Raw genomic sequence first — 27,816 nt, 5'->3', positions numbered from 1 at the left:
AAGAGTCCATTTTAACCACAGGCATCAAACCTGGAGCATTAATTGCGAATAAAACAATACTAGAGCATCTATTACTCCATGATTTCTTCCTGGCTAGTCAGTAGCTTTAAATAATGAGGAAAATAAAGGACAGCTCACAAAGTAAAGAATAAGGAAAGGTAAAATATATAAGATCATAAGAGATGTGATAACTATTTGGGTGGAATAAAACAACAAAAGTACCTTGCTGGGGAGATGACTTGGGCCCTGATAAGTTACAGCAGGGCAGAAGTTATATTTCTGCCAATGTGGAAAGGGAAAAGAGGAGCAGTAAGTTACCTAGGACCATTCTTATTCGCATTACAGCTGAATATCTTATAACTAGATTATAACAGCACATAAAATTATTTGTTATGATGTGCATCAATTGAGAGAGGTGTTGCATGCCTTGGTTCTGTTGGGACTGTACACTGAACTGAACTGCATTCATTGTCATATCTAATTAAGATTATCACAGACACACACCTCATTAGTTTGTCTTTAGACTTGAGTACCATATGTGTTTATCCTTAGGGGAGTAAATCAAACATGACTAGAATTGCTATCCCTTGCCATTACTGTAGTAAAAACCTGTATTATTTTTCCAAATAGATTGTGCCACACTTTCACAGATCCTATTAATGAACACAAAATAATTTATTAATAAGAATTTTCTCTCACACACACACATATATATATATATATATATGTATTATATATAGTAACTGGAAAATACGGTGTGTAAATTTGGGTAGATTAGCTGTACATTCAAATCGTTTTAGCGTCAGGAGTAAATAAAATTATAATTCTGTATTTTTTTTTCAATCTGTTTTGGTGTTGCCATATTGCAAACTAGACTGCTATTTCACAGGTACGATTTCAGTCACGCCAGAGTGTCTCTCCATCAGGGTGAAAATGGCAGAAGTGCCTGGAAATCATGAGTCCCACTCCCAAACATGGCACTTCCATTTTTGCTGAGGGCTGGAATGTTTACGTTTCAAACGGGTTAAGAAACCAGCTGGCCATTTAAATCATCAGCTGCCTCCAATGGAGATTAGCCCAGGAATGAGAAACCTGGAGTGTGCAGATTAGACCTGGTAAGAGCAGGTCTAAACATCGTGGATTTGTTTGGATACCTTTCACAAAGGACACCCCATTGGGGTGGTACCCCTTTCGATCAGGTCCTAGACACCTTTTTAGGCAGGCAAAGTACCCTTTGATGGAGGTCAGGTGCCCTTTGGAATTGATAAAAGTTGGTATAAATATGTGCATAACATCCATTACTTTCAAGGTAATTGGAACGGTTAATAGACTTGTCAACTTGAAATGTCATGAGAATGGCTTCCATCCATTATCACAATAGGGTGCTTGCAATTTCAGTTTGAAAATCAGCTCCAAGTGGTTAAGGCTCTTTGAAGTGGGACTATGAACATCAATGCTTGTTATAAAGGATTGTGCATTTGAATGTAATGGTTTATCGGACTTTATGCAATTGAAATGCAAATGCAATTTTTTACGAGGAGGCATTTTCTCAATATAGTGAAGTCAACAAGAGACAATTAGAACTTTATTTCACCTCACCTCTGCATGAGACATGTAAGTGTAAGGGCAAAGGGTGGTGGCTTGGGGACATGGGTTGACATTAAGCTGGCATGGGGGCTATAAGAGCCATAGGGGCTGGGTAGAGTGGCATAGGTTGTCAGAGGGCACAAGGAGCCATGGGGAGTGGGTACAAGCATATAGGTTGACATGAAGGGTATGAGGGGTTGAGAGGTGAGGGATATTTTATGTTTAATTTTTTTTCACATTTTGGACACAATGCCAGTGCCCTGAGGCAGAGCTCACCGCCGCCGGACCAAAAATCCGGGCAGCCATTTTTAGAAGTCAGGTTCGCACAGCCAGGACTTCTCCCAGCTCTGCGAACTTGATTCACGAGGACAAGCCTCATGCAGAGATGAGGTGAAATAAAGTTCAAATTGTCTCTTGTTGACTTTACTATATTGAAAAAATGTTCTTTGCAAATAGTCATTTACTGCATTTACATTTCAATTATATAAAGTCCTATAAAACATTGCATTCAAGTGCACAATCCTTTATGACAACAAGCATTAAAGTTCATAGTCCCACTTCAATGACCCGAGGAAACTCTGGGGCACATGTGTATAACAAAGCTATTATCTTATGGGTGGCACGGCAGCACAGCGGTTAGCACTGTTGCTTCACAGCGCCAGGGCCCTGGGTCCAATTCCTGCTTGGGTCACTGTCTGTGCGGATCGGATCTGCACGTTCTCCCCGTGTCTGCGTGGGTTTCCGCCGGGTGCTCCAGTTTCCTCCCACAAGTCCTGAAAGGCGTGCTTGTTAATTGAATTGGACATTCTGAATTCTCCCTCTATGAACCCGAACAGGTGCCAGAGTGTGGCGACTAGGGGATTGTCTCAGTATTTTCATTGCAATGTTAATGTAAGCCTACTTGTAACAATAATAAAGATTATTTAGACTGCACCATGTGTTAATGATTACTAAATAACTAGCCATTCATCAAAATTTCAGAAATCCAGATACTTGTGGTTCATGGCATGGAACATGAAATATAAAGTTATAAACCTAGATGATTTATCGGGGTTCCGACTAGTAATAATAGATATTTCAAAAACAAATATTGAAGTATATAAATCCGGGTTCCTGCATGAAGGACTGACCAAAAAAATGAAAACCAAAAAGAGTAATTATTTCTTATTGGCATCCAAGTGGGGCCAGTCAAAACCCACTTTACATTCCCCACAATATGTAGACCCGTTCCTCAAGTCTTAAATTTAGCACACAGTTATTACTACTCACCAGAGTAACAGTACTTTCTGCACTATTAAAATTGTGCATTCATAAACTGTGTTTGGAGTTTCTGTCTAATAATGATAATCATCCAAGTTCATCAAAACACAGAAATCAATGTTCTAATGGGCGGCACGGTAGCACTTTCGCTTCACAGCTCCAGGGTCCCAGGTTCGATTCCTGGCTTGGGTCACTGTCTGTGCGGAGTCTGCACGTTCTCCCCGTGTCTGCGTGGGTTGCCTCCGGGTGCTCCAGTTTCCTCCCACAGTCCAAAGATGTGCAGGTTAGGTGTATTGGCCATGCTAAATTACCCTTCGTGTCCAAAAAAAGAGTAGATGGGGGTTACTGGGTTATGGGGATAGGGTGGAGCTGTGGGCTTAAGTAGGGTGCTCTTTCCAAGGGCCAGTGCAGACTCGATGGACCAAATGGCCTCCTTCTGCACTGTAAATTCTATGATTCTATGATAATCTCAAAATTTTAAAACAATTCAAAATGGTCCTGCTTATATAATTGGCAATTGTATATGATTTTATTTATGTGCTGCATCATACAGGCAAGACTAGTTCCACATCAACATGAAAAGGGATGAATACAATGTCTCCTCTCTTGTTCAGCATAAACTATGTAAAAATAAAAGCTTTGTTCTACTAGTTCTGGTCACAGGATAGCAGCCACTACAATACTGCAACAATGGGTAAAACAGTAACTCCATCACAGAGGGACAAAATGTATTCAGCAGAATAATGTAAATGCGATCCATAATAGGCAAAGCATTGATAAATGCACAAAGTATATAGAAAGACAGAATTAAACTTTAAAATATGAGCACCTCTGGAGGACTACAGAATGGCAAGTTGCAGATGTCAGATTCTCCATTCAGGGGACTACTCAAAGTCCTATCACACCACAACACCAAAGAGAAGGCTTCCCAACATAGGAGCAAGAGAAGGTCTTTTAGCACTGGTCATTAGTTTCACAGTGAGATTATACAGTGGCACCGCTAACCATAGCCTTCATGTAAAGGCAGTGTACAGCAAAGAAAGAATACATGTAAGCACTTAGAATTGAAATAGTTGAAACTACAGAATGTGTGGCAAACATTCAGATTTACATGCCAATTAGGCCATTTGTGAAGGCATATGAATTTTGCTTCGCTGGTTTGTAAAAATGTTAATATATAAAATCCACATTCCAAAATAAACTTGCTTTTTTTTTTAACATAACAGTAACTGGCACATATCTGAAGTAGTTTTTAAGATCAATCATTAAATAACTTCACCTAATATTGTTCAAACTGTAGGTTTTTACTGGAGGTTTTCCTTTGGGTTGAACTAATAACACATCTCATATTTGCACTTACCGAGGTGGGGTGGTGGTGGGAGGGAGGAGATAAAAAATGCAAACCAAAGCTCTTGAATACAGTGTGAAAGGTAGCTTTTTTAAAATTTAAAAATATTTTTTTATAAATAAATTTAGATTATGCAATTTCCCCCCCCCAAATAAGGGGCAATTTAGCGTGGCCAATTCACCTACCCTGCACATCTTTTTGGGTTGTGGGGGTGAGACCCAAGCACACACTGGGAGAATGTGCAAATTCCACCCGGAGAGTGACCCGGGGACGGAATCGAACCCGGGTCCTCAGCACCGTGGGGTTTTCATAATTCACATGAAATTGAAATTAACCCAAGGAAACACTGCATTTAAGATTGTCACAAATGACATAATTATGCAGCTTTCAAACCTCATCTCTGATTCAGAAGGACATCTTTAAAGAAATTTGTTCTTTTTTTAAACCAAACACTGGGACTCTACAGCGCTCACAGAAACACGGTCAAAAGAATGAACTAACAAACTTTTATTTCATAGAATTTACATAATAGAATTTACAGTGCAGAAGGAGGGCACCCGGCTCATCGAGTCTGCACCGGCTCTTGGAAAGAGCACCCTACCCAAGGTCAACACCTCCACCCTATCCCCACAACCCAGCAACCCCACCCAACACTAAGGGCAATTTTGGACACTAAGGGCAATTTATCATGGCCAATCCACCTAACCTGCACATCTTTGGACTGTGGGAGGAAACCGGAGCACCCAGAGGAAACCCACGCACACACGGGGAGGACGTGAAGACTCTGCACAGGCAGTGACCCAAGCAGGAATCAAACCTGGGAGCCTGGAGCTGTGAAGTAATTGTGCTATCCACAATGCTACTGTGCTGCCCTTTATATCGTGCCTTTCACAAAGTCCGCACATGCAAAACACTTGAAAGCTAAGCAAGTAGTTTTGTAATGTTGAGTGTTTTAGTTCAGGAAATAGTTAATTTGCACACAGCAAGGTCCAACAAATGGTAATGACCAGAACATCTATTTTAGTGATGCTGGTTGAGGGATAAATATTGGCCAGAATTGCCACTTCTTTGAAATAGTGTCATGAGATCTTTAACATCTGTCTGAGGGAGTAGACATCCCACAGTATACAAAGTGTACATAAGTGCACAAGGAATATCGAAAGATGAAATAATGCATCACTCTGGAGCACTGCAGAATGGTTAAGATGCAGCTAACGGCATAAGTTTCCCACAAAAGAGGCTCCAAATCCCAGCACTCCGAGAAACATTGGTTTTAGGATAGCTCTTCCAACAATGCAGCACTTCTCAAGTATAATGGCATGGTGGTACAGTGGTTAGCACTGCTGCCTTTCAGCACCAGGGATCCTGGTTCAATTCTGGCCTCGGGTGACTGTGTGGAGTTTGCACTTTCTCCCTGTGTCTGTGGTTTTCTCTGGCTGCTCCAGTTTCCTCCCACAGTTCAAAGATGCGCAGGTTAGGTGGAATGGCCATACTAAATTGCCCCTCCGTGTCCAAAAGGTTAGGTGGGGTTACTGGGATAGGATCAGGGCATGGGACTAGGTAGGGTACTCTTTCCAAGGGTTGGTGCAGACTCAATGGGCCGAATGGCTTCCTTCTGCACTGTAGAGATTCTATGATTCTACTTGAGTGGCAGTCTGGATTGTGTTCAGTCTCTCTGAGATGCACAACGTTTTGACTCAAAAATGTTCCCAACTGAGTCACGGCTCACACCACTGTCCCTCATCTCTAACTAAATTACTTCACAATCCAACAGTTCCAACAACCAGGTCTGCAAAAGTGCAGTTTCATTCCTTGCTGTAATAGTCAAGCTTATATAATACACACTGAAGTGTAGACAGTACATTCTGCCACTGAAAATAAAAATCAATTTTCACCACGCATCACTTTCTAATACTCAAAAGTAATTCTACAGTCCTTTACATGGCAAATGCTTCTAAATGTTCCTCCAAATAAAAAGTCTTCAGCAAGTTGAATTCTATGTTATATTTTTCCTGCTGAACTAATAATTCTCATTGATCAGATTAGAATGGTAATTGAAATATTTACAATCAATTGCATGGACAGTATTCTCAAGGTTCCATGACAGATCGGAATTGAAAACAGCCTCACAGTATAACATACTTGGAGGTAGGTATTCGCTTTTTATATTAGTGCCAAAGGAATACACGAGAAATGATACATGAATGCAGCAGTGACATTTTGAGTTACAATATTTTTTCTGTTTAAATATGTACTCCCTTAAACTGCACACATAACAAGGAGCTGAAATGAACACTCTTTCCCCATTCAAGCTAAGCTAATGCAATACAGCGATCTGTAAACAGACCAAGGTTTAACACCCACGGAAAAAAATTGGCAATAATGAGTAGCTTAACCTACGGGAGTTCCTCTTACTGCTTTCTGTAGATCCAGGAGCTGACATTACTGCAGGAAGGAAAGTAAATAGAAGCACAGTACTGGCCGAGTCACAACCCCAGTTACCAAGCTGCTCTGGCAATCTGCATCTTCTAAAGACAAAAGAAAAAGAGAACTGTGGCTGTCAGGCGTAGCACAAAACACTGAATGCAGTTCTTCACAGCTCGTGCAGATAGTCCATACAAAATCTAAATGTGATCTGTCAAGAGATTTGCAGTAGTAGCAGCGTACACTTTGGGACATACCACAAATTGTTTTAAAGGGTAGGGGATTAGGGAAAAGGCATCAAACAATGTTTTATTATGTTAAAGAAAAAAGACACAACTTAGATGACCACATTATCAAGATTTCACTATTTAAATTACATTAAAATAAAATGTGCTGGATTTAAAGCACATATACTTTTAATTTGCTATTTAATCTAATAGAATGTCTACACCTCACCTTTCCTGTGCTCCAATTCAAATGTGTATAGGTTGGTTTGAATGCAAATAAATCCTGGTTTCTATTCTTGAATATATTCTGGTGATAATTTTGGTGTACATAGATTTAGAAGCAAAAAAATATATATATCAATTTTGTTGTAACTAGTTCTTTATTTAATGTACCATCTCTTCAACAATGAGTTTATTTCCATTTCTTGGATAATTCTATAAACATGGCAAGCATTTATGAAAAATTATGAGTTATAGTGTTTATACAATGTAGGTGATGCTCACCTGTAGGAACGTATACGAAAATGCATTTAGTTCATTAATTTCAAATTGTTATGTCAGTTGTTATGCCTCTGTTACAAGTTCTCATTTTACTTGAATCCTGGTGTTGATACAGCAATTTTATGTTGTGCTGAAATGGACTTGATATAATTGCTTTATTAATTTACAGAACAATCACCGGAGTGGAAGTTGCGGTGCGGCCTATTGAGTTAACAGGAGTTCCTCAATAGCACAAATTGTTTTAAAGGGTAGGGGATTAGGGAAACGGCATCAAACAACCTTTTATTATGTTAAAGAAAAAAGACACAGCTTAGATGACCACATTATCAAGATTTCACTATTTAAATTACATTAAAATAAAATGTGCTGGAATTAAAGCACATATACTTTTAATTTGCTATTTAATCTAATAGAATGTCTACACCTCACCTTTCCTGTGCTCCAACTATCTATTTTAAGTGCCATTTTGTTGTAAATGAACATTGGATTATAATAATCACAATTTCAAGTAGCAAAAAGCCAGAATGTCTATGTCTGATTCTCATTCAAAGGATTTTGTTAAAATATAACGTAGGGGCACTTGCGGTGGCGTTCGTGAACAGAGCAGCCACAAAGAGGCTCCCGCAGGTCCACAAAATCGCGACTTTTTTCGGGGGGTTTTAAAAAACTAAAGTCCCGCGAAATCGTCCCTGCCCAGGCGTCAAAGCTCCGTTCCAAGGAGCTGAAGAGGGATAAAAGAGGCGAGAGGAGAGACTGGTCCCGGTGTGCCGCACGTGGAGGAGGAGTGGGGATCGCGACTAAGAAACAGCCTGAAAGTCGGAGCACGGAGAGGAAAAGACAAAAAAAAAAAAAAATTTTATTCAACTTTTTCTTCTCTCCTGACAAGTTAAAAAAAAACTTTAAAAAAATATAACATAGATCTTCCCAAACTTTTCCTGCAGCTCCCCTTGGCGGGCCCCGGCTTGCCTGACGGGGACCAGCAGCCCCGGTTCCCCTCAGCGAGCCCCAGTGGCCCCGGCTCCTCTTGGGGCCGGACCTACCGCAAAAACCCTGACGAGGTCCCACAGAACCCAGTTTGGTAACCCCTGATATAACATATTTCTCTCTGCATCGTAAAAAGCTAGTTAAACCGCAACACAATTAGATTGGGAAGGTGCAAAGCATCATTCTAGAACTTCACTGTTATCTAGCCCATTCCTTTTGATGCGCGATGACTATGGGTCCCAGGTTCGATTCCCGTCTTGGGTCACTGTCTGTGCAGAGTTTGCACGTTCTCCCAGTGTCTGCGTGGATTTCCTCCGGGTGCTTCGGTTTCCTCCCACAGTCCAAAGATGTGCAGGTTAGGTGGATTGGCCATATTAAATTACCCTCAATGTCCAAAAAAAAAGGTTGGGTGGGGTTACTGGATTATGGGGATAGGGTGGAGGTGTGGGCTTAAGTCAGGTGCTCTTTCCAAGGACCAGTGCAGACTTGATGGGCCAAATGGTCTCCTTCTGCACTGTAAATTCCATGATTCTCTGATCAAATAAAAGTTGCAAATTATTTTATGGGAGACGTGGAGGTAAATTGCATCTATGTTTTAGGTCATTACTGAATATATTGTGACATATTTCTGGAGCATTCGCAATAAATTGGAGAAATGAATCACACAAATAGAGGTAAATGGGCATGATATAGTCAGGATTACCAAGGCACTGCTGCAGGATGACAAGGATGGGACTGAACATCCAGAAGTATTCAGTATTTAGGAAAGGCAGACAAAAAGAAAAAGGCAGTGGGGTTGCATTGCTGGTTAAGCAGGAAATTGACATAATATTGAGGAAGAATATTAGCTCCGATGATGTGGAATCTGTATGCGTAGAGCTGAGAAACACCGATGGATAAAAAACGTTAGTGGGAGTTGTATATAGACCCCCGAATTGTAGTGTGGATGTTGATAATGGCACTAAACAGGAAATTAGAGATGCATGCGATAAAGGAATATCTGTAATTATGGGTGAAGTTAATCTGCATATAGATTGGACAAATCAAATCAGTAACAATACCTTAGCGGAGGAATTCCTGGAGAGTACATGTGATGGTTTTCTGGACCAATACGCTGAGGGGCCAACGAATGAACAGGCCATCCTTGACTGGATATTGTGTAATGAGAAAGGAATAATTGGTAATCTAGTTTTGCGAGGCCCCTTGGGGAGAAGCGACCATAACATGGTAGAATTCTTCAGCAAGATGGAGACTAAGTTAATTCTGAGACTAGGGACCTGAATCTAAATAAAGGAAACTTGACGGTGTGAGGCGCAAGTTGGCTATGATGGATTGGGGAACATTACTTAAAAGGGTGACAGTAGATAAGCAATGGTAAACATTCACATGGGTGAATTACAACAAGTGCTTATTCCTATCTGCCGCAGAAATAAAACGGGAAAGATGGCCAAACCATGGCATATAAGGAAAATTAGCAATAGTATGAGATCCAATGAAGAGGCATACAAACTGACCAGAAAAATAGCAGACCTGAGGATTGGGAGGAGTTTAGAAATCAGCAAAGAGGGACCAAGGAATGGATTAAGAAGGGGAAAATAGAGTACACATATAAACTTGTAGGGAAAATAAAAACTGACTGTAAAAGCTTCTCTAGGTATGTGAAGAGAAAAAGATTGGTGAAGACAAATGCAGTCAGAAACAGAGGAATTTATAATGGGGAACAAAGAAATGGTTGACCAACTAAATATATACTTTGGTTCGGTCTTCACCAAGGAGGAAATAAACAACATTTCAGAAATGTTGGGGAACTTAAGGAAATCAGCATTAGTAGGGAAACGCGCTGAGAAATTGATTGAAGGCCGATAAATCCCAAGGGCATGATAATCTACATCCCGGAAGGGAGGGTAACCCAGAGTCCAGAACTGGCAATATTTGGGGTATCGGATGATCCGGGGGCCAAGGGGGGAGGAAGGTCGATGTCCTGGCCTTCTCCTCCCTGGTGGCCCGGAGATGGTTTTTGCTGGGATGGAGCGACTCGGAGCCCCCAAAGTCGGGTGTGTGGGTCAGCAATATGGCAGGGTTTCTCTGCCTGGAAAAAAATCAAGTTCGCCTTGAGAGGATCAACTCAAGGGTTCGTCCAGAGATGGCAACCATTCATCGACTTCTTCAAAGAAAATTGAACGTCAGCAGTAAGGGGACGGGGAGAAGAAAATAGGAGGCATGGCAGTGTTAGACAAGGACAGGGAACTCAGTATACGGGTAATTAGGAAATAGGGCGCGGGCAGTTGGGGTCATTGTGTTCTTTTGGGTTTTTTGTGCATGTGTCGGCCCACGCGGTTGTTTAAGAAATGTTAATGTGTTAAACTGTGAAAATTTCAAATGCTTCAATAAAATATTTTCTACAAAAAAACTCCACCGGTTACATCCTCGAAGAATTCCAGTCGATTCGTCAAGCATGATTTCCCTTTTGCAAATTCATGCTTACTCTGTCCGATCCTGCCACTGTTTTCCAAGTGCTCTGCTATTTAATCTTTGATAACGGATTCTAGCATTTTCCCCACTAGTGACTTCAGGCTGACTGGTCTATAATTCTCTGGTTTCTCTCTACCTCCCTTTTTAATTAGTGGGGTTACATTAGCTAACCTCCAATCTGCAGGAACTGTTTTAGAGTTTATAGAATCTTGGAAAATAACTAGCAGTACATCCACTATTTATAGGGCCACTTCCTTAAGTACTCTGAGATGTACATTATCAGGCCCTGGGGATTTATCCAAGACTTCTGACATAACGTCTGCAAATCCCTGCTAGAACTCTGGACCCTCAACTCTGGACATGCACAGAACATGCACATGGTTAGCCGGACTACCCCCACATCTATCCTCCACCTCCTCAAAGAACCTGCTCATCCGGGCTACCGTCATGTGGGCCCTGTGGACCATTTTGAACTGGATCAGACTAAGTCTGGCACAGGACGAAGATAAATTAACTCTTTTCAAGGCTTTTTCCCACTTTTCCATTTCCAGCTCCCTTCCTAGCTCCTCTTCCCGCTTCCGCTTCACCTCCCTGATCAGGGCTCCCTCCCACTCCATCAATTCCTTGTATATCGCCAAAATCCTCACCTTTCCAACCCGTTTTTGACATCACCTTATCCTGTAGTCCCCTCAGGGGGAGGCGAGGGAAGCTTGGAGCCTGCATCCGGACAAAGTCCCGGACCTGAAGATATCGAAACCCATTCCCACCGGGTAGCTCAAACTCCTCCTCTAGTGCCTCCAATGTCGGAAAGCCCTCCTGGATAAATAAATCCCCAAATCTCTCGATCACTGCCTGCTGCCATCTCCTGAAGCTCCCATCCAGCCTCCCCGGTATAAACCGGTGATTGTTACAGATCGGAGGCCACACTGATGCCCTCTCCAATCCCATGTGCTGCCTCCATTGCCCCCACACCATTAGGACTGCAACCACCACAGGGCTTGTAGAGTGCTGAGCCGGCAAAAACGGCAGGGCCGCCGTTGGTAAAGCCTCCAAACTCATGCCGCTTCCACTCGCTCCCAGGCTGACCCCTCCCCCACTACCCACTTCCTGACCATCGATATGTTGGCCGCCCAGTAATTATTAATAAAGCTCAGGAGGGCCACCCTCCACACGACCCCGTTCCAGGAGTGCCCTCTTTACTCTCGGGATTTTCCCCGCCCACACAAAACAAGTAATCGCCACATTTATTTTTCTAAAAAAAGCCTTTGGGACAAAAATCGGAAGGCATTGAAAAAAGAAAAGCAGTCTTGGGAGGACTGTCACCTTCACCGTCTGGACCCTTCCCGCTAGCATCAGCGGGAGCATGTCCCATCTATGGAAGTCCCTTTTCATTTGGTCGACAGCTTTGCCCAGATTTAACTTGTGAACCTGCCCCCACTCTTTAGCCACTTGAATCCCTAAATATCTGAAACTCCCCGCCACCACTTTAAAAGGTAACTGCCTCAGTCTCCTTTCCTGTCCCCGCACCTGGATCACAAACATCTCGCTCTTTCCCTTATTCAGCTTGTAGCCTGAAAATCGCCCATATTCTCTCAGTACCTCCATGATTTTGGTAATTCCCCCCACTGGGTCTGTAACATAAAGCAGCAAGTCGTCCGCATAAAGAGAAACCCGGTGCTCCACCCCCCTCCCCTCACTATTCCCCGCCATGCACTCGATGCTCTAAGGGCCATTGCTAAAGGCTCTATGGCCAGAGCAAACAGTAATGGGGAGAGCGGGCATCCCTGTCTTGTCCCTCTCCCAAGATTAAAATATTCTGACCAGGTTCAGTTGGTTCTCACATTTGCCACCGGGGCCTGATACAACAGCCGGACCCAGTCCACAAATCCCTGCCCGAACCTGCCTAAAATATCCCATAGGCACTTCCACTCCACCTGGTCGAAAGCCTTCTCCGCATCCATGGCTACTACCACCTCAGCTTCACGCCCCTCGGCTGATATCATTATAACATTGAGAAGCCGTCTAATATTAGATATCAGGTGCCTGCCCTTCACAAACCACATCTGAACCTCACCTATTACCGCCGGGACACAGTCCTCTATTCTGCTGGCCAAGATCTTTGCCAGTAATTTAGCATCCACATTTAAAAGGGAAATTGGTCTGTAGGATCCACTGCTCTCTGGGTCCTTGTCTCACTTCAGGATGAGAGAGATTGATGCCTGTGATAGCGTTGGGAGATGCACTCCCAACGCCTTGGATTCATTGAAAGCCTTGAATAACAGCGGTCCCACTAGCCCCAAAAACATTTTATAAAATTCCATTGGGAATCCGTAGGGTCCCGGGACCTTACCAGATTGCATTGCCCCCAATCTGTCTATCACTTTACCGAGCCCAATTGGGCCCCCCAAGACCTCCACCAGCTCCTCATCTACCTTCGGGAACTCTAGCCTCTCCAGGAATTGGTTCATTCCCTCCTCCCCTGCAGGGGGTTCCGGCTTGGAAAAACGGCTATAATATTCACGGAACAACCGCCCCTGGGTCCCTCACTACTTTTCCCCTCACATCCTTAATTTTCCCTATCTCTCTCGCCGCCTCCTGCTTCCTCAGCTGATGTGCCAACATCCTGCTAGCTTTCTCCCCATATTCGTACACTGCCCCTTTTACCCTCCTAAGCTGTCCCTCCGCCTTGCCTGTGGAAAGGAGCCCAAAATCCATTTGAAGTCTCTGACGCTCCTTCAAGAGCTCCTCATTCAGAGACTCCGCATATCTCCTATCCACACGCAAGAGTTCTCCTACTTGCATATTGAGCTCCGCCCTTTCAGCCCTCTCCATATGAGCCCGAATCAAAATATATTCCCCCTCTGATGACCGCTTTCAATGCCTCCCAGCCCACCCCAGCCGTGTTGTTGGTTTTTATATACCCCAAAATGGCCTCCCTCACTCGCTCACATATCTTATCGTCTGCTAACAGCCCTGCATCTAGCCTCCACTGTGGGCAGAGAGTTTCCCGTGTTCACCTGTAGGTCTAGTCAATGTGGCGCATGGTCCGATACTACGATTGCTGAATACTCGTGTCCACTACCCTCGCTAATAATGTTTTGTCCAATATAAAAAAATCGATCCTGGAGTACACCTTGTGAACATGGGATTAGAATGAATATTTCTTGCTTCTTGGCTTCTCAAATCTCCACAGATCAGCACCTCCCATGTGCTCCATGAACCCCCGCAGCTCTTTCGCCATTGCTGATACCTTCCCCGACCTAGAACTCGACCGGTCCATTCTAGGGTGTAAGACCATGTTATAATCAACCCCCATGATCAACCAGTGCGAGTCGAGGTCTGGGATTTTTCCCAGCATCTTCCTAACAAATGCGACGTCATCCCAGTTTGGGGCATATATATTCACCAGCACCACCACTGCCACTCCCTCCAGTTTCCCACTCACCATGATAAATCTGCTTCCCGGTTCTGTCACCATTTCCCCCACCTCAAACACCACCCTTTTGTTAATCAGGAAGGCCACTCCCCTTGTTTTAAAGTCCAATCCTGAATGAAACACCTGCCCGACCCATCCCTTTTTCAGTCTAAATTGATCCCCCAGCTTCAAGTGTGTCTCCTGTAACAAGGCCACGTCTGCCTTTAACTGCTTCAAGTGTGCGAACACACGGGCCCTCTTGACCGGTCCATTCAGGCTACGAACATTCCACGTAACCAGTCTGGTCGGGGGGGGGGCACTTGCCCCCCACCCCTGTCGATCAGCCATGACCTTTCCTAAGCCAGCCCCTAGCCCACGGACCGCACTCCAGGTCCGCTCCTCGGCAGCAATCGCCATCTAGATCCCATCTCCAGCCTCCTGGAAGTCCCCTAATCGTCAGCAGTACCTCTCCACCCCCCTCCCTGCCCCCTCCCCCCCCCACCTCGTCACTTTTCAGCTCACCCCCCACTTCGCTTCCGTGAGCTAGCCTTACCAGCTAACCTAGCAGCTCCACCCGATGCCTAAAAGTCTACCGGCTGCTGGATCTTTACGCCCCAGCTCTTAACACAAGTTTTCAAAACAATAGCACCAAGCGCAAAAAGCAAACACACCACTTAAGGTCCAAGCTCAACGGCCCACCCCTCTTCCTTTACAACACCTCATCAATCCCATAACCTTCAAACAGAGCCCCAAACAATGGAAGTGTAAACAAACAGGATAAATGGAGAGACAGAAAAAATTATGCATGTAAAAACTCAAAACAGATGTCTTTCCCCCCTAGACCATCTTAATTTGAAAACTTTTCTTCACCCCCCTCCATTCTTTTTTTTTTTATTTTCCCTTTTTTTCATTTTCTTTACAAACACAAACAAAAAGGAAGAAACTGTACCTTAGTACATACACTGAAAGGTCAAAGTTAGATAACTCAAAAAAAAACCTTCTCTTCCCGGTCATCACAACTCAAGTTACAGTGCACCACAGAACTTTTTGATTTAATCGCTACTGACCAGTTTTCTCTTTTTATTAAGTCCTTATGGGTCTCCCAGGTTGTTGTCTTTCATAAAGCCCGCCACTCCTTCCGGCGAGCCAAAATATAGTTCCCGTTCCTTGTTGGTTACCCAAAGATGGGCTGGGTAGAGTATTCCAAATTTTATTCCCTTTGCATACAGCGCCGCTTTAACTTTATTAAAACTCACCCTCCTCTTTGCAAGTTCTGCTCCCAAGTCTTGGTAGACCCGGATCTCAGCTTCTTCCCATACGAACCGTTTCGTCTCCCAGCCCATCTCATGATGCATTCCTTGTCCAGGAATCAGTGTAGCCTCACCACCAACGCCCTCGGGGGCTCACGATCCTGGAGCTTGGGCATAAGTGCCCTGTGAGCCCGGTCCACCTCCAACGGTCTGTCGAACGCCTCTGCCCCCATCATTTTCTCGAACATCTTCACAACATATGCACCGGCATCCGATCCTTCCTTTCCTTCCGGGAGACCGACGATCCGAACGTTCTGCCTGCGGGAACGATTCTCCAGGTCCTCCACCTTTTCCAGCAGCCGCTTTTGCCGATCCTGTAAAATGCCAATTTGCACTGCCATCCCAGTGGACTGCTCCTCTTGGTCCATCGCCTGCAGCGGGATTCAGCGGTCGATTTCAGCGGGAGCGGTGCGCAAGTGATTTCAGGGAGGTAAGTGTATCCTTTAAAAACACTTACCTTCACAGGAGCAGGCCAGTCGATTTCAGCGGGAGCGGTGTGCAAGTGATTTCTGGGAGGTAAGTTTATCCTTTTAAAAAAAACACTTCTTTTCTGTTTTATTTTTTTCGACCCACGGGCTTCTGGGAAGACCTCCCACCCCCCCACCCAATAAATTCTGGTGGAGAGGAAACCCGAGACACTACACGTGTAGTGTCTCCCACCCGCCCTCCTCCTCTAACCTAATAATAAGACCCATTGGTCAGACTTCCGGGTGCGGCGATGACCAGCTAAGTCGCACATTTCGGCAGCTCCCGGTGGAACGGACTTTTGGGCTCTTAATAGGAGCCCCATCGGCAATTTTAACGGCAAATAACACCGTGCGGTAATCCAGAAGGGAATCCCCCTGGACACGGATGGAAAAAAGAGAGGAAAGTAGCCGGATTGCGGTGGATCCTCAAGAGCAGCGGCCAGGAAGGCAGGCACAAAGCAAGATGGCGTCGGAAGGAGGCAGTTTAATATGGGGCCCTGACCAACAAGAGTTCCTGCGGCGTTGTGTAGATGAACTCAAAAAGGAGATGAAGAAGGAGCTGTTGGCCCCGATATTACAAGCGATTGAGGGGCTAAAGGAGGAGCAAAAGACCCAGGAACAGGAGCTTCGGGTCGTGAAGGCAAAGGCTGCTGAGAATGAGGACGACATACAGGGCCTGGTGGTGAAAACGGAGATCCACGAGGCACAACACAAAAGATGTGTGGAAAGGCTGGAGGTGCTGGAGAACAATGCGAGGAGGAAGAACTTAAGGATTCTTGGTCTTCCTGAAGGTGCAGAAGGGGCGGACGTCGGGGCATATGTGAGCACGATGCTGCATTCGTTAATGGGATCAGAGGCCCCGACGGGTCCGCTGGAGGTGGAGGGAGCCTATCGGGTTAAGCGCGAAGACCGAGGGCTGGAGAAATTCCTCAAGCAATAGTTGTGAGATTTCTCCGATACAAGGACAGAGAGATGGTCCTCACATGGGCCAAGAAAACTCGGAACAGTAGGTGGGAGAATGCGGTGATCCGCGTGTATCAAGATTGGAGTGCGGAGGTGGCGAGAAGGAGGGCAAGCTTCAATCGGGGCAAGGCGGTGTTGCATAAAAGGAAGGTCAAATTCGGAATGTTGCAACCGGCAAGACTGTGGGTCACACATCTAGGGAAACACCACTATTTCGAAACGGCAGACGAGGCATGGACATTTATTGTCGAGGAGAAGCTGGAGTGAGCGGGCCAGAAAAAGAAAGTTTGGGACAAAAGTGGGGGGGTGAATTTGTGGGATGAAAGGGGGAAAAGGGGGAAGAGAGGACTTCCCAGGTTGTTAACCTGCGACCCTGTAACTTCTCTCTCTTCCCCATGTCGTGGGGGAGGGGGTGAGGGAGGATGAGGAGTTGTGGGCGCCGGCCATTGGGGGCGGGGCCAAAAGGGGAAGCGCGGGCTTTGTTCCCGCGCTATGGTAATCATGGCGGGAACAGGGAAGCAGGAAGGAGGGGGCCTCGCACAGTGTGAGCCTAGGTCACGGGGGGGAAGCCGAGGTCGGCCAGAGTTTGCTGACTTCTGGGGGGTGCAATTACGCTAGCTTGGGATCTAGCGGGGGGGGTTAACTGGGTTGCTGCTGCTGGGGAGAAGAGGGAGCTGGTATGGGGGGGGGGGTCGGGGCGGGGGGGGCGCCGCCTGGGGGGGGGGATACAGCTACGTGGGAACCGGGTGAGGAGCTGGATAGAAAAAGGAAATGGCTAGTCGTCAAGGGGGGGGGGGGGGGGGGTAAAGAGCCCCCCAACCCGGTTGATCACGTGGAATGTGAGAGGGCTGAACGGGCCGATTAAGAGGGCACGGGTACTCGCACACATAAAGAAACTTAAGGCAGATGTGGTTATGCTTCAGGAGACGCATCTGAAGCTGACAGACCAGGTTAGACTTCGCAAAGGATGGGTGGGGCAGGTGTTTCATTCGGGGCAAATGCAAAAAACAGGGGGGTGGCCATACTAGTGGGGAAGCGGGTAATGTTTGAGGCAAAGACTATAGTGGCGGATAGTGGGGGCAGATACGTGATGGTGAGTGGCAAACTGCAAGGGGAGGCGGTGGTATTAGTGAACGTGTATGCCCCGAACTGGGATGATCCCAATTTTATGAGGCGTATGTTAGGACGAATCCCGGACCTAGAAGTGGGGAAGTTGGTAATTAGTGGAGACTTTAATACGGTGCTGGACCCAGGGCTGGACAGATCGAGGTCCAGGACCGGAAGGAGGCCGGCTGCAGCTAGGGTGCTTAAAGATTTTATGGTGCAGATGGGAGGAGTAGATCCCTGGAGATTTAGTAGACCTAGGAGTAAGGAGTTTTCGTTTTTCTCCTACGTACATAAAGTATTTTCACGAATAGATTTTTTTGTTTTGGGAAGGGCACTGATCCCAAAGGTGACGGGGACGGAGTACACGGCTATAGCCATCTTGGATCATGCTCCACACTGGGTGGACCTGGAGATAGGGGAAGAAAAACAACAGCTTCCACCCTGGAGAATGGACATGGGATTATTGGCAGATGAGGGGGTGTGTTTAAGGGTGAGGGGGTGTATTGAAAGGTACTTGGAACTTAATGATAATGGGGAGGTACAGGTGGGAGTGATCTGGAAGGCACTGAAGGCAGTGGTTAGAGGGGAGCTGATATCTATTAGGGCACATAAAGGAAAGCAGAAGGGTAGGGAAAGGGAGCGGTTGTTGAAAGAACTTCTGAGGGTGGACAGACAATACGCGGAGGCACCGGAGAAGGGACTATACAGGGAAAGGCAAAGGCTACATGTAGAATTTGACTTGTTGACTACGGGTACGGCAGAGGCACAATGGAGGAAGGCACAGGGTGTACAGTACGAATATGGGGAGAAGGCGAGTAGGTTGTTGGCCCACCAACTGAGGAAAAGGGGAGCAGCGAGGGAGATAGGGGGGGGGGTGAGAGATGAGGAGGGAGAGATGGAGCGGGGAGTGGAGAGAGTGAATGGAGTGTTCAAGGCATTTTATGAAAGATTATATGAAGCGCAGCCCCCGGACGGGAAGGAGAGAATGATGTGCTTTCTGGATCAGCTGGAATTTCCAAAGGTGGAGGAACAGGAGAGAGTGGGGCTGGGAGCACAGATTGAGACGGAGGCAGTGGTGAAAGGGATTGGGAGCATGCAGGCGGGGAAGGCCCCGGGACCAGACGGATCCCCAGTTGAATTCTATAGGAAATATATGGACTTGCTGGCCCCGCTACTGATGAGAACCTTTAATGAGGCGAGGGAAAGGGGGCAGCTGCCCCCGACTATGTCAGAGGCAACAATATCGCTCCTCCTAAAGAAGGAAAAAGACCCGCTGCAATGCGGGTCATACAGGCCCATTTCACTCCTGAATGTGGATGCCAAGATTCTGGCCAAGGTAATGGCAATGAGGATAGAGGATTGTGTCCCGGGGGTGGTCCATGAGGACCAAACTGGGTTTGTGAAGGGGAGACAGCTAAATACAAATACAGGGAGGCTGCTAGGGGTAATGATGATGCCCCCACCAGAGGGGGAAGCGGACATAGTGGTGGCGATGGATGCCGAGAAAGCATTTGATAGAGTGGAGTGGGATTATTTGTGGGAGGTGTTGAGGAGATTTGGCTTTGGGGACGGGTATATCAGGTGGGTACAGTTGCTGTATAGGGCCCCGATGGCGAGCGTGGTCACGAATGGACGGGGGTCTGACTATTTTCGGCTCCATAGAGGGTCGAGGCAGGGATGTCCTCTGTCCCCGTTATTGTTTGCATTGGCGATTGAACCCCTGGCCATGGCACTGAGGGGTTCCAGGAAGTGGAGGGGAGTACTTGGGGGGGGGGGGGGGAGGAGAAGAACACCGGGTATCTCTGTATGCGGATGATTTGTTGCTATATGTGGTGGACCCGGCGGAGGGGATGCCAGAGATAATGCGGATAGTTGGGGAGTTTGGGGATTTTTCAGGGTATAAACTGAACATGGGGAAAAGTGAGTTATTTGTGGTGCATCCGGGGGAGCAGAGCAGAGAGATAGAGGATTTACCGTTGAGGAAGGTAACAAGGGACTTCCGGTACCTGGGGATCCAGATAGCCAAGAATTGGGGTACATTACATAGGCTTAATTTAACGCGGTTGGTGGAACAGATGGAGGAGGATTTCAAGAGATGGGACATGGTGTCCCTGTCATTGGCAGGTAGGGTGCAGGCGGTTAAAATGGTGGTCCTCCCGAGATTCCTCTTTGTGTTCCAGTGCCTCCCGGTGGTGATCACAAAGGCTTTTTTCAAAAGAATTGAGAAGAGCATTATGAGTTTTGTGTGGGCTGGGAAGACCCCGAGAGTGAGGCGGGGATTCTTGCAGCGTAGTAGGGGCAGGGGGGGGGGCTGGCACTACCGAGCCTAAGTGAGTACTACTGGGCCGCCAATGTTTCAATGGTGTGTAAGTGGATGGGAGAAGGGGAGGGAGCGGCGTGGAAGAGATTGGAGAGGGCGTCCTGCAGGGGGACTAGCCTGCAAGCAATGGTGACGGCGCCGTTGCCGTTCTCACCAAAGAAATACACCACAAGCCCGGTGGTGGTGGCTACATTGAAAATTTGGGGGCAGTGGAGACGGCATAGGGGAGGGACGTGAGCTTCGGTGCGGTCCCCGATAAGAAACAATCATAGGTTCGTTCCGGGGAGAATGGATGGGGGATTTGGAGCATGGCAAAGAGCTGGGGTAGTACAATTAAGAGATCTATTTGTAGATGGGACGTTTGCGAGTCTGGGAGCGCTGACGGAGAAATATGGGTTGCCCCAAGGGAATGCATTTCGGTATATGCAATTGAGGGCTTTTGCGAAGCAACAGGTGAGGGAATTCCCGCAGCTCCCGACGCAGGAAGTGCAGGATAGAGTGATTTCAGAAACATGGGTGGGGGACGGTAAGGTGGCGGACATATACAGGGAGATGAGGGACGAGGGGGAGATCATGGTAATGAGCTGAAAGGGAAATGGGAAGAAGAACTGGGGGAGGAGATTGAGGAGGGGCTGTGGGCTGATGCCCTACGTAGGGTAAACTCATCGTCCTCGTGCGCCAGGCTAAGCCCGATACAATTTAAGGTGCTACATAGGGCGCATATGACTGGAGCACGGCTTAGTAAATTTTTTTGGGTAGAGGATAGGTGTGCGAGATGCTCGAGAGGCCCAGCGAATCACACCCACATGTTCTGGTCATGCCCGGCACTACAGGGGTTCTGGGTGGGGGTGGCAAAGGTGCTTTCGAAGGTGGTGGGGGTCCGGGTCGAACCAAGCTGGGGGTTGGCTATATTTGGGGTTGCAGAAGAGCCGGGAGTGCAGGAGGCGAGAGAGGCTGACGTGTTGGCCTTTGCGTCCCTTGTAGCCAGGCGCAGGATATTGTTAATGTGGAAGGAAGCCAAACCCCCGGGTGTGGAGACCTGGATAAACGATATGGCAGGGTTCATAAAGTTAGAACGGATTAAGTTCGTGTTAAGGGGTTCGGCTCAGGGGTTCACCAGGCGGTGGCAACCGTTCGTCGACTACCTCAGAGAAAGATAGAGGGAATGGAAAAGTAGTAGATAACAGCAGCAACCCAGGGGGGAGGGGGGGGATCAGACGGACTCTCAGGGACGTTATTGTATATGTATAGGTATTTGGTATAGGTAGTTGTACATTGGTTTGTTGGATTGTATTCTTGAAGAGTATTTATTTTGGACAAGGCAGTTGCCATTTAGTTTTGTTTTTTGTTTTTGTTTATATATTACTTATTTATTTGTTTAAAACTGGCCATGGTTATTTATATTGCTATATTGTTGTGTAAAAGAAACACTACGTATTGTTATGTTTGGCCAAAAAACTTGAATAAAATATATATTTTTAAAAAAGACCCATTGGTGTGAGGTAAGTGCCATATTATATTATTATTATATTATATTATTAGCATTGTGCAGGTCAAGGTTCGGAGGTGGAGGAGCAGTCTCTGTCAGGGAGAGAACCTGAGAACATCTAAGACACTCAGAATGTAAGAAGATAAGTAAGTGATTTTTACTCATTTTTACTTTGATACCTTTTTCAAATTGTGTGTGTCGGGGGAAACTGAAGTGACATCACAGAAAAGCTGTGACCTGAGTGGCTGGTTGGGAATCTACACTAAATTAAAAAAATTAAGCATTGGTAACTAAATAAACATAATTACTTAATTATAATTTAGAGGGGTATCCAAGTCAGAGATCGGAGAGTACTATATTTAGCTTTTGCATTTCTATTAGAAATCTAGTGCTAGGAATCAGATAATTAACAGTAACTTTGAAATGAAAAAAAAAAATATTAATTTTTTTTTTATTTTAATTTTAATTAATTGACGCAATGTTAGTTAGAGGGGTGCAGTGCTCTGACTGTGAGATGTGGCAGGTCCGGGAGGCTTCCAGCGTCCCGGATGGCTTCATCTGCAGAAAGTGCACCCAACTGGAGCTCCTCACAGACCGCATGGTTCGGTTGGAGCAGCAATTGGATGCACTTAGGAGCATGCAGGTGGCGGAAAGCGTCATAGATCGCAGTTATGTAAATGTGGTCACACCCAAGGTGCAGGCAGAGAAATGGGTGACCACCAGAAAGGGCAGGCAGTCAGTGCAGGAATCCCCTGTGGTTGTCCCCCTCTAGAACAAGTATACCCCTTTGGATACTGTCGGGGGGGATAGCCTATCAGGGGAAAACAGCAGCAGCCAGAGCAGTGGCACCACGGCTGGCTCTGATGTTCAGAAGGGAGGGTCAAAGCGCAGAAGAGCAATAGTAATAGGGGACTCTATAGTCAGGGGCACAGATAGGCGCTTCTGTGGACGTGAAAGAGACTCCAGGATGGTATGTTGCCTCCCTGGTGCCAGGGTCCAGGATGTCTCCGAACGGGTAGAGGGCATCCTGAAGGGGGAGGGCAAACAGGCAGAGGTCGTTGTACATATTGGTACTAACGACATAGGCAGGAAGGGGCATGAGGTCCTGCAGCAGGAGTTCAGGGAGCTAGGCAGAAAGTTAAAAGACAGGACCTCTAGGGTTGTAATCTCGGGATTACTCCCTGTGCCACGTGCCAGTGAGGCTAGAAATAGGAAGATAGAGCAGCTAAACACGTGGCTAAACAGCTGGTGTAGGAGGGAGGGTTTCCGTTATCTGGACCACTGGGAGCTCTTCCGGGGCAGGTGTGACCTATATAAGGACGGGTTGCATCTAAACCGGAGAGGCATAAATATCCTGGCCGCGAGGTTTGCTAGTGTCACACGGGAGGGTTTAAACTAGTATGGCAGGGGGGTGGGCACGGGAGCAATAGGTCAGAAGGCAAGAGCATTGAGGGAGAACTATGGAATAGGGACAGTGGGGCTCTGAGGCAGAGCACACAGGGAGAAGTTGCTGAACACAGCGGGTCTGGTGGCCTGAAGTGCATATGTTTTAATGCAAGAAGTATTACGGGTAAGGCAGATGAACTTAGAGCTTGGATTAGTACTTGGAACTATGATGTTGTTGCCATTACAGAGACCTGGTTGAGGGAAGGGCAGGATTGGCAGCTAAACGTTCCAGGATTTAGATGTTTCAGGCGGGATAGAGGGGGATGTAAAAGGGGAGACGGAGTTGCGCTACTGGTTCGGGAGTGTGTCACAGCTGTACTGCGGGAGGACACCTCAGAGGGCAGTGAGGCTATATGGGTAGAGATCAGGAATAAGAAGGGTGCAGTCACAATGTTGGGGGTTTACTACAGGCCTCCCAACAGCCAGCGGGAGATAGAGGAGCAGATAGGTAGACAGGTTTTGGAAAAGAGTAAAAACAACAGGGTTGTGGTGATGAGAGACTTCAACTTCCCCAATATTGACTGGGACTCACCTAGTGCCAGGGGCTTAGACAGGGCGGAGTTTGTAAGGAGCATCCAGGAGGGCTTCTTAAAACAATATGTAGACAGTCCAACTAGGGAAGGGGCGGTACTGGACCTGGTATTGGGGAATGAACCCGGCCAGGTGGTAGATGTTTCAGTAGGGGAGCATTTCGGTAACAGTGACCACAATTCAGTAAGTTTTAAAGTACTGGTGGACAAGGATAAGAGTGGTCCAAGGATGAATGTGCTAAATTGGGGGAAGGCTAATTATAACAATATTAGGCGGGAACTGAAGAACATAGATTGGGGGCGGATGTTTGAGGGCAAATCAACATCTGACATGTGGGAGGCTTTCAAGTGTCAGTTGAAAGGAATTCAGGACCGGCATGTTCCTGTGAGGAAGAAGGATAAATACGGCAATTTTCGGGAACCTTGGATAACGAGAGATATTGTAGGCCTCGTCAAAAAGAAAAAGGAGGCATTTGTCCGGGCTAAAAGGCTGGGAACAGACAAAGCCTGCGTGGAATATAAGGAAAGTAGGAAGGAACTTAAGCAAGGAGTCAGGAGGGCTAGAAGCGGTCACGAAAAGTCATTGGCAAATAGGGTTAAGGAAAATCCCAAGGCTTTTTACACGTACATAAAAAGCAAGAGGGTAGCCAGGGAAAGGGTTGGCCCACTGAAGGATAGGAAATGGAATCGATGTGTGGAGCCAGAGGAAATGGGCGAGGTACTAAATGAATACGTTGCATCAGTATTCACCAAAGAGAAGAAATTGGTAGATGTTGAGTCTGGAGAAGGGTGTGTAGATAGCCTGGGTCACATTGAGATCCAAAAAGACGAGGTGTTGGGTGTCTTAAAAAATATTAAGGTAGATAAGACCCCAGGGCCTGATGGGATCTACCCCAGAATACTGAAGGAGGCTGGAGAGGAAATTGCTGAGGCCTTGACAGAAATCTTTGGATCCTCACTGTCTTCAGGGGATGTCCCAGAGGACTGGAGAATAGCCAATGTTGTTCCTCTGTTTAAGAAGGGTAGCAAGGATAATCCAGGGAACTACAGGCCGGTGAGCCTTACTTCAGTGGTAGGGAAATTACTGGAGAGAATTCTTCGAGACAGGATCTACTCCCATTTGGAAGGAAATGGACGTATTAGTGAGAGGCAGCACGGTTTTGTGAAGGGGAGGTCGTGTCTCACTAACTTGATAGAGTTTTTCGAGGAGGTCACTAAGATGATTGATGCAGGTAGGGCAGTGGATGTTGTCTACATGGACTTCAGTAAGGCCTTTGACAAGGTCCCTCATGGTAGACTAGTACAAAAGGTGAAGTCACACGGGATCAGGGGTGAGCTGGCAAGGTGGATACAGAACTGGCTAGGTCATAGAAGGCAGAGAGTAGCAATGGAAGGATGCTTTTCTAATTGGAGGGCTATGACCAGTGGTGTTCCACAGGGATCGGTGCTGGGACCTTTGCTCTTTGTAGTATATATAAATGATTTGGAGGAAAATGTAACAGGTTTGATTAGTAAGTTTGCAGACGACACAAAGGTTGGTGGAATTGCGGATAGCGATGAGGACTGTCAGAGGATACAGCAGGATTTAGATTGTTTGGATACTTGGGCGGAGAGATGGCAGATGGAGTTTAATCCAGACAAATGTGAGGTAATGCATTTTGGAAGGTCTAATGCAGGTAGGGAATATACAGTGAATGGTAGAACCCTCAAGAATATTGAAAGTCAAAGAGATCTAGGAGTACAGGTCCACAGGTCATTGAAAGGGGCAACACAGGTGGAGAAGGTAGTCAAGAAGGCATACGGCATGCTTGCCTTCATTGGCCGGAGCATTGAGTATAAGAATTGGCAAGTCATGTTGCAGCTGTATAGAACCTTAGTTAGGCCACACTTGGAGTATAGTGTTCAATTCTGGTCGCCACACTACCAGAAGGATGTGGAGGCTTTAGAGAGGGTGCAGAAGAGATTTACCAGAATGTTGCCTGGTATGGAGGGCATTAGCTATGAGGAGCGGTTGAATAAAGTCGGTTTGTTCTCACTGGAACGAAGGAGGTTGAGGGGAGACCTGATAGAGGTCTACAAAATTATGAGGGGCATAGACAGAGTGGATAGTCAGAGGCTTTTCCCCAGGGTAGAGGGGTCAATTACTAGGGGGCATAGGTTTAAGGTGAGAGGGGCAAGGTTTAGAGTAGATGTACAAGGCAAGTTTTTTTACACAGAGGGTAGTGGGTGCCTGGAACTCGCTACCGGAGGAGGTGGTGGAAGCAGGGACGATAGTGACATTTAAGGGGCATCTTGACAAATACATGAATAGGATGGGAATAGAGGGATACGGACCCAGGAAGTGTAGAAGATTGTAGTTTAGTCGGGCAGCATGGTCGGCACGGGCTTGTAGGGCCGAAGGGCCTGTTCCTGTGCTGTACATTTCTTTGTTCTTTGTTGGTCTTTGCTCCTGTAGCTTTTGGATCGATTGTCCCTGGGCCTTCACTGTCACCTCCATCCGGTCGACAGCCTCCTTAATCGAGGCTACCACCTTGGTCAGGACCTCCGCACACTTCTTACGGTGCTGGGCGAACGTCTCATCCAGGTATGTAACCAACTGATCCATCGACCATTGAGCCGACGGGGCCAGATCTCACTTCTCTGCCACTGCAGCCATAAAGCTCAGATCCTCACTTCCAACCAACTTTTGGTGCCTTCTTTTGCGATTATTTTTCAAGCGTAATTTCATAGGATAGGCGTCGCCTTCTCCTCCTCTCACTTTTATCCACTTATGTTAGAAGAAATTTCCACAAAAATCCAGCTTAAAAGCCGTCAAAAAACCACCAAGGGCAGGAGCTGCTAAATGTGCGATTGTTCACAGCATAGTCGCCACCGGAAGTCGTAACCAGTGGAGTTGACAAGATGATCCAGTCGATTTATTTGGGCTTCCAGAAGGCTTTCGACAAAGTCTCACATAAGTGTGTGAAATTAAAACGCACGGTAGCATAGTGGTTAGCACCCGGAGAATCCATGGCCGCTCATGCGCACAGTGCCAGCCACTCGCGGACCCGGCACGCAAAATTTTTACTTGGCAGATTTTTACTTCGGCCGTGAAAGCGGCACTGCCCCGATTTGGTCAGGAACTCTGATTCGCCGGTCGGTCGCCGAACGCGATTTCGGCGTCGGCGACCAGAGAGATTTATTAGACACTTAAATTTCTGAAGGGTTTTGATAGACTGAATAGGGAAAACTAAGTTCTTTGGTTGGGGGTATAATAAATTTTAAATGGTCACTAAAAAAAAATCAAATAGAGGTATGGAAAATATTCTTTACATTGAATTCTAAAGGATAGAACACTCTGCCAAGGGGAGTGCTTGAGGCAGGGACCACTGCATCTTTTCAGCGGATCATGCATGTCTCTGTGGCGAGCATGTAGCAGTGAGATTAATTTTAGATTGCTCTAGCAAAGGGCTGACGTGGACAGAATGTTTATGGTCCTGTGTTTCTGTTCACTGGAAATCTGGATTTCTTAGAAGTTCCGAATACAAGAATATAGTATGTATAAAAGTCCTCAGGATTAATAAAGCAAAGCAGAACATTTATTGTAGAAAAAACACCTTGCTCCAAAAATACATATGGTAGGCTAGAAAATTTACATTAGTGTTATGGAGAGCTGTTCAGGAGTAGGCGATTTGACAAATCCATTTACATAGATAATGACAAAAAGCAAGGTTTCACAATGTATTTAACGCATACCCAGGTAAAAATCTAATGTAGGAATTAAGAATGCAACGGTGGTAGCATGGTGGCGCAATATTTAGTACTGCTGCCTCAGCCGCCAAGGACCCGGGTTCGATCCCGGCCCCGGGTTACTGTCAGTGCGGAGTTTGCACATTCCCCCTACAAACCAAAGATGTGCAGGGTAGCTGGATTGGCCACGCTAAATTGCCCCTTAATTGGAAAAAAAAAGCATTGGGTACTCTAAAT

At 46.3% G+C, this 27,816-nt stretch overlaps 1 protein-coding gene across 5 annotated transcripts in view; it reads right to left on the bottom strand.

The window, feature by feature from the left end:
- The window catches only part of dtnbp1a (dystrobrevin binding protein 1a), a 368,840-nt gene that overhangs the window by 155,704 nt on the left and 185,320 nt on the right, over positions 1–27,816 (bottom strand). The gene's annotated exons all lie outside the window — the stretch shown is intronic.

This window comes from Scyliorhinus torazame, chromosome 6 (genome assembly GCF_047496885.1).
Source record: "Scyliorhinus torazame isolate Kashiwa2021f chromosome 6, sScyTor2.1, whole genome shotgun sequence".
NCBI lineage: Eukaryota > Metazoa > Chordata > Chondrichthyes > Carcharhiniformes > Scyliorhinidae > Scyliorhinus > Scyliorhinus torazame.
The sequence above is the reverse complement of the archived record's forward strand: the minus strand, read 5'-3'. Positions and strand labels throughout refer to the sequence as shown.